The following is a 6,661-nucleotide window of genomic DNA, read 5'->3' as shown; positions in this document are numbered from 1 at the left end:
TTGGTTTACGGCAAGTAATGACGCCATTTTGTCGTGGTGTGTGTGAATTCAAGGAGCTGTTGATGAGAAGTTGGAACATTTGTTTTGGCAAGTTCTACAGACATTTTTTTCCAAACATTTGCCTTTTTATCGTTTCTCCCCCTGAGAGACTGTTTGTGAGCAGTGAAAATCATTTGTTAAAGTTTAAACGACGGAACTGTTTTCTCCGGTTAGCTAGTGTTCTCTCTCGTGTGCGGTGGATCACCGTGCATGAACCCCTGATCGGCGAGTTCGACGCGCGTTATTTCGTCGTTTGTTTCTTTTTCACACGAGGAGCTGTTGTTGGGCGTGTAAACTTAGTTTGAACCTCTGGCTGTCGGCGAACACCGCGGCCGCGCCCGCACCCGCGCTCCCAGCAGAGGAGGGAGGATGAAGCGCGAAAATGGTGAGTGCAATAATTTAACCACCGTGTTTTATTTCGACACGGCTATTGATTGAAAGATTAAGTTAAAGTTAATTAACGAGTTGAAAACAAAAACAGATGGATATACTGTTTTATCTAGGTTCGTAGCTTTCTTAACAACAGACTATCTTGTTTTGTGTTGCAGGTCAAGAAGAGATGCTTTGGATTAGAAGTGTAAGTATTGCCCTTATAACTGTGAAAAAGCTCAGCTATTTAAACATTATAGGCTCAAACAATGAAGTTATACAAGAACAACAATTTCCTTGTTTACATCTGGAACATATACATGTACATTTATATCACACGTTATGCACAATATGTACACTTATACAGCCTTCACCAAAAACTCCGTATCAGCTGTGTGTCATGTGGGTTTACTGAGACCTGTTCTTTGGCTGATTATTTTATTAATCTGCATACTGCACAGTGCACAGTGCACAATTACATGTAAACCATAAAATCTGGTGCCATAATCAAGACTTTAACTTTAATGTTTGCTCCTCACAGAAAAGTTGTCAACGATGAGCCTGACATCAGCCTGATGGTACTTCAATGGCCAGCTCTTTCTACAGTAAACCAGGTATGTATTGATGCATGGAGTATTTGATAATACCATTATCTGATGCATTATTATATGATAATGTCTTTGTCGATCTTTGTCTTCCTCTACTAGGTTGCAGCTGACAAGGACTCATACAGGCAAACTTCAGTGAGAATCGTCTGTGTTGATCTATAAAGTGCTCAGCTAAACCCATCATGAGTGAAGATCTCAAGACTTCTGTGTCCTTTTTTCTGACTGATTTATGCCCTGCAACTGGACTACCCTAACTGTATGAAAAATACTTTATATTTTATTCAGCAGGTAATGCTCAACCTAGGAAAATGTGAGCTGGCACCTAAAATGGAATACTGCCACTATTGTGAACTCAGGAGTGTGAACAAACCATATAGTTTTGATGCAATTTGTTGTGATTCTGAGATAGACTATTTATGTGCTTAACAATAAGCTGATTTGTTAAAACTATTTTTTTCACGTTTTATAAGGAAATGTTTTCAGGACATAAAATGTTGTTGTATTTGGAATTGAATTAAAATAAAACATAAAATTGAATTAATGTACCTTTTATTTGCTTTTTTTCTTAATTTTGTAGTAAAATAGAAGTTGCTATAAATTAACTTGCTTAGTACATTGAACTTAACTATACTATGTGTAATAACTACAAAGTAATTAATATTACAAAACATTTTAAGTTAAATGAACTTGAATTTTTAAGTTCACATTACTTAATCATTACTTAATTTTTTTAGGGCAACCAGTTTCCTCAAATTTTTTAAGTAAATTCAACTTATCCGGGCTAACAGTGTGTTGTCTTTGTCAGTTCGTTGCAGGCTGGTGTCGTGCTCTCCCTGGTTCTCGGATTTCTGGACTGTCATCGTGTGCCCTGCTTTCTGGGTTGGATTATACTTGGTCTCTGATACCGGTTGCAGCCCTGCACCACCCAGCTCGTCACCACTCAGAATGTCTCAGCCTCTGCATAGTCTTTCCATTTGGAGTGAAGTTATTGTACAGTGAATTCTGTCTATAAATATTGTTATACTTGCACTTAGATCCTCTGTCTGTGTTCATTTCCTGACAGAACAAACTGACCATAATGGATCCAGCAAGGTCAAACGGATCTTCAGGAATATTTGAGCAAGAGCACTCAACAGATGGATCATCAGGACGAGAAAGTGATGGCCACTGCTCGTGCCGTTCAGGCGTTGGTGGCTCAGGTGGCTGAGCTTTCTACCCAAGTTCAACATCTCTCATCTCCCACTGCGCCAGCTCCACCGTCTGTTCCCCACCCATCCGCCAACATCAACAGTCAACAAGAACCACGTATTCCTGCACCAGAGAGGTATGCTGATGGCCACTGCTCATGCCGTTCAGGCGTTGGTGGCTCAGGTGGCTGAGCTTTCTACCCAAGTTCAACATCTCTAATCTCCCACTGCGCCAGCTCCACCGTCTGTTCCCCACCCATCCGCCAACATCAACAGTCAACAAGAACCACGTATTCCTGCACCAGAGAGGTATGCTGGAGAACCAGATGCTTGTAGAGCTTTTTTAATGAAGTGCTCTATTTATTTCTCTTTGCAACCTAATACATTTTCTTCTTAGGAGTCTAAAGTAGTGTTGGTCATGACGTTACTGACGGGACGCACGGCGTTGTAGGGAACAGCGGTGTGGGAGAACGACCATCCATGCTGCTCCTCGTTCCACGCCCTGTTGCAGGAGATGAGGCGGGTGTTCAACCGTTCGGTGGCGGGACGGGAGGACGCTCAAAAGGTCACAGACCTGCGGCAGGGAATTCAACCAGTTTCTGACGACGCCATCGAGTTCCGCACCCTGGCGGCGGAATGCAAGTGGAACGAGGAGGCGCAGTGGGATATGTTCCTGCATGGGTTGGCCGACCGTGTTCAACAGGAGATCTACCCGTTGGATTTGCCCACCAGTCTCAACGGACTTATCGCGCTCGCGCTACGGGTGGATGCAGAGCGTAAGAGCCCAGTAGCGTGCTTCGAAGAACTGGAGGAAACGGGAGCCAGCGGAAGTAACACGGTCAGTCCCCCGTTCGATCATGAACCCATGCAGGTGGGTAGAGTTTGGCTCTCCCGGGAGGAGAGGAAACACCGGAGAGAGAGGGGACTATGTTTATACTGTGGTAAGGCAGGACATTTTCTGAATGAATGTCTCGTAAAGGACCGAGCCCTGACAGTGGGACTGAGGTTACTGTTGGGTGGTCTTTCCTTGGATCAATCCTTGTCTGCGATGCTCCTCCCGGTGAGACTGCAATGGGAATCGGGGCATCACATCTGCCAGGCTCTGGTGGACTCGGGGGCGGAGGGCAGTATCATGGACCACGATCTGGCCGCTTGACTGCACATTCCCATTCACCCTCTCAATCATGCCATATCTGTTCACGCCATCAACGGACAGAAGTTTCCCCACCATCACACACGCCACGGAGCCCTTAACCGTCATCACATCCGGTAATCACTCTGAACAGTTGTCATTTTTCGTTTCCAGATCTTCAGTCCATCCGGTCGTCTTGGGACATCCGTGGCTGGTGAAACACAAGCCCAGGATCGAGTGGGGTCAGGGCTCGGTGACGGAGTGGAGTAATCACTGTCATGCATCTTGTTTGTTGTCTGCTTGTTCTTCTGTGTCTCGTTCTGTGTTACAGGAGGAGTCGATGAATCTGTCCAACGTGCCTGAGGATTACCTCGACCTGAAGGAAGTGTTCAGTAAGTCCTGTGCTGCTTCTCTGGCAGCCGGGATCATCCGCCCTTCCTCGTCTCCCGCGGGGGCAGGTTTTTTTTACGTGGGTAAGAAGGACGAGTCGCTGCGGCCATGCATTGATTACAGAGGACTGAACAACATCACGGTAAAGAATACTTATCCTTTGCCGTTGATGTCTTCTGCCTTTGAACGGCTGCAGGGCGCGTCCATTTTCACGAAATTGGACCTGCGCAACGCTTATCATTTGGTTCGCATTAGGGAGAGGGAGGAGTGGAAGACGGCATTTAACACTCCTAGAGGGCACTTTGAATAATTGGTTATGCCCTTTCGGCCTGTCCAACTCGCCTGCCCTGTTCCAAGCACTCGTTAATGACGTGTTGAGAGACATGGTCGATCAGTTCATTTATGTCTACCTGGACGACATATTGATATTTTCCTCTTCTCTCCAGGAACATGTGCAACATGTCAGATGAGTGCTCCAGAGGCTGCTAGAGAATGGGCTTTTTGTCAAGGCGGAGAAGTGCGTTTTTCATTCCGTTTTTGGGGTATATTGTGTCGTCTGAGGGGGTGCGCATGGATCCTGACAAGGTTAAGGCTGTGGTGGACTGGCCAATCCCAGATTCCCGTAAGGCCCTACAGAGGTTTTTGGGATTCACCAATTTTTACCGGTGTTTTATTCGCAATTTTAGCCAACTAGCCACTCCTCTGACCGCCTTAACCTCCACCGCAACGGCGTTCAGTCCAGGGAGCTGCTGGCGGTCAAATTAGCTTTGGAAGAATGGCATCACTGGTTGGAGGGTTCGGGGGTACCTTTCATCATCTGGACTGATCATAAGAACTTAGAGTACATCAGATCCGCTAAACGACTAAACTCTAGGCAGGCTCGGTGGGCTCTGTTTTCGGTCGTTTCGATTTTTCTCTATCATATCGTCCCGGGTCTAAAAACATCAAGCCAGATGGTTTATCTTGTGTTTTTGATCGTTCCGAGTGCCCGTCCACTCCCGAGTGTATTTTACCTGAGAGACTCATTGTCTATTCACTCACATGGGAGGTCAAGTCGAAGGTCCGCACGGCCTTAGAAGGGGTAACGCCTCCGCCCGGGTGCCCGCCTAGTCGATTATTTGTGCCAGAGAGGTTACGTTCAGACGTTATACGATGGGGCCATGATTCCAATCTGGCTTGTCATCCAGGGGTTAGTCGTACCATTTTTTTTGGTTAAGCAATGATTCTGGTGGCCCTGCATGGCTCGCGATGTTCACAATTTTGTTTTGGCTTGCTCTGTCTGCGCTCGTGGTAAGACTTCCAATCGTTCCCCAGATGGGTTCCTTCAACCGCTGTCTGTCCCTTCGAGACCCTGGTCCCACATGGCGCTAGATTTCGTCACAGGCCTCCCTTCTTCACAGGGCAATACGGGCAAGGCGGCACATTTCATCCCCATGGCCAAATTACCCCCTGCCAAGGAGATAGCGGTTACTGTCATTAATCACGTCTTCCGTATTCAAGGTTCAGGCTGATCGCCATCGGCTGAAGCCTCCCGTATACGTCGTCGGTCAAAAAGTGTGGCTTTCTTCCAAAAACATTCCGCTCCGCTCCGTATGTAATAAGTTGGCACCCAAATTCATTGGCCCGTTTACTCTCACCAAGATTCTTAGTCCGGTGACAGTCCACCTCAAATTCCCTCCAGCGTACCGTAGAATTCATCCCGTGTTTCACGTATCTAAAATCAAACCTGTTTTTCATTCTAACATTAATCCGCCGGTTCCGGTCAACAGGTAGGCCCTCCGGTGGGGAGAGGGGGTCACGGTTCGTGGATTCATTTACTCGCCCTTGTGTGTTTGTTGTGTGTGTATGTGTGTGAATGAATGATTGTGTGGGCGTCACCCATTATGGTCTGATTGTGATCTGTTGCCAGCCATGTCTTGTTAGTGCGTGTTATATATTGTGCGTGTCTACATGTAGTCTTTGTCAGTTCGTTGCAGGCTGTCCCAGTGTCATTCTCTCTGTTTGTCTCTCCCTGGTTCTCGGATCTCTGGACTGTCGTCGTGTGCCCTGCTTTCTGGGCTGGATTATACTTGGTCTCTGATACCTGTTGCAGCCCTGCGCCACCCAGCTCGTCACCACTCAGAATGTCTCAGCCTCTGCATCGTCTATCCATTTGGAGTGAAGTTATTGCACAGCGAATTCTGTCAATAAACATTGTTATACTTGCACTTGGATCCTCTGTCTGTGTTCATTTCCTGACACTATGGTGACATTTCACTAGTGAAAATACAATTACAGATATCAAGAATTCTAGTTTTTACTAGTGGAAATTCAAATGTTGATATCAAGAATTAACATTGTTACTAGTGGAAGTGTAATTCCTGATATCAAGAACTGAATTGTTGATATCAATAATTCATATCCTGAGATGTGAATAAAAGTCAAAACGGCTTGCCATAGTAATGTGGCTTAATGTAGGTGATATTGGAAGAGCAAATTCACTACACCGTATAAAGCAGTCCACTATGAACACAATTAATAACACGTTAAGCATTTTCCTAGAAAATAAAACACAGTTATGAAGAAAACGCTTAATGCACTGATATTAAAGGTGCTAAGGAGGATGTTTTTTATATACAATTTTCAATATTACTTGAAACTGTCTTTACTAACTGATAAAAGACTATTTATTAGGTGCACTGAAAGTAATTATATTAATATGCATCATCTGTGCACGAGGTAGGGCCTTAAAAACATCAGCCAATCGATTGGCCCTCTGGCTTATCAATCACTGCTGTGACGTTACTTGTGAGAGACGTGCACGGATTGGCCCTCTGGCTTGTCAATCACTGCCATGACGTTCCTTGTGAGAGAGGAGCGGCTGCGCGCTCCAGTAACTTTCCACACTCCACAGGCGCTGCATGCAGTGTTTTTGTCAGGAGACAGGAGTAACAACT

At 45.7% G+C, this 6,661-nt stretch overlaps 1 long non-coding RNA gene across 1 annotated transcript; it reads left to right on the top strand.

The window, feature by feature from the left end:
* The first annotated feature begins 236 nt into the window (after positions 1–236).
* LOC125264435 lies at positions 237–1,642 on the top strand. The gene is made up of 4 exons (XR_007184081.1): positions 237–424; positions 588–616; positions 950–1,022; positions 1,116–1,642. It is a non-coding gene; the product is annotated as an uncharacterized LOC125264435 (long non-coding RNA).
* Positions 1,643–6,661: the final 5,019 nt, after the last annotated feature.

Source organism: Megalobrama amblycephala, linkage group LG1 (assembly GCF_018812025.1).
Source record: "Megalobrama amblycephala isolate DHTTF-2021 linkage group LG1, ASM1881202v1, whole genome shotgun sequence".
Lineage (NCBI taxonomy): Eukaryota > Metazoa > Chordata > Actinopteri > Cypriniformes > Xenocyprididae > Megalobrama > Megalobrama amblycephala.
This window is presented reverse-complemented; position numbering and strand designations above follow the sequence as displayed.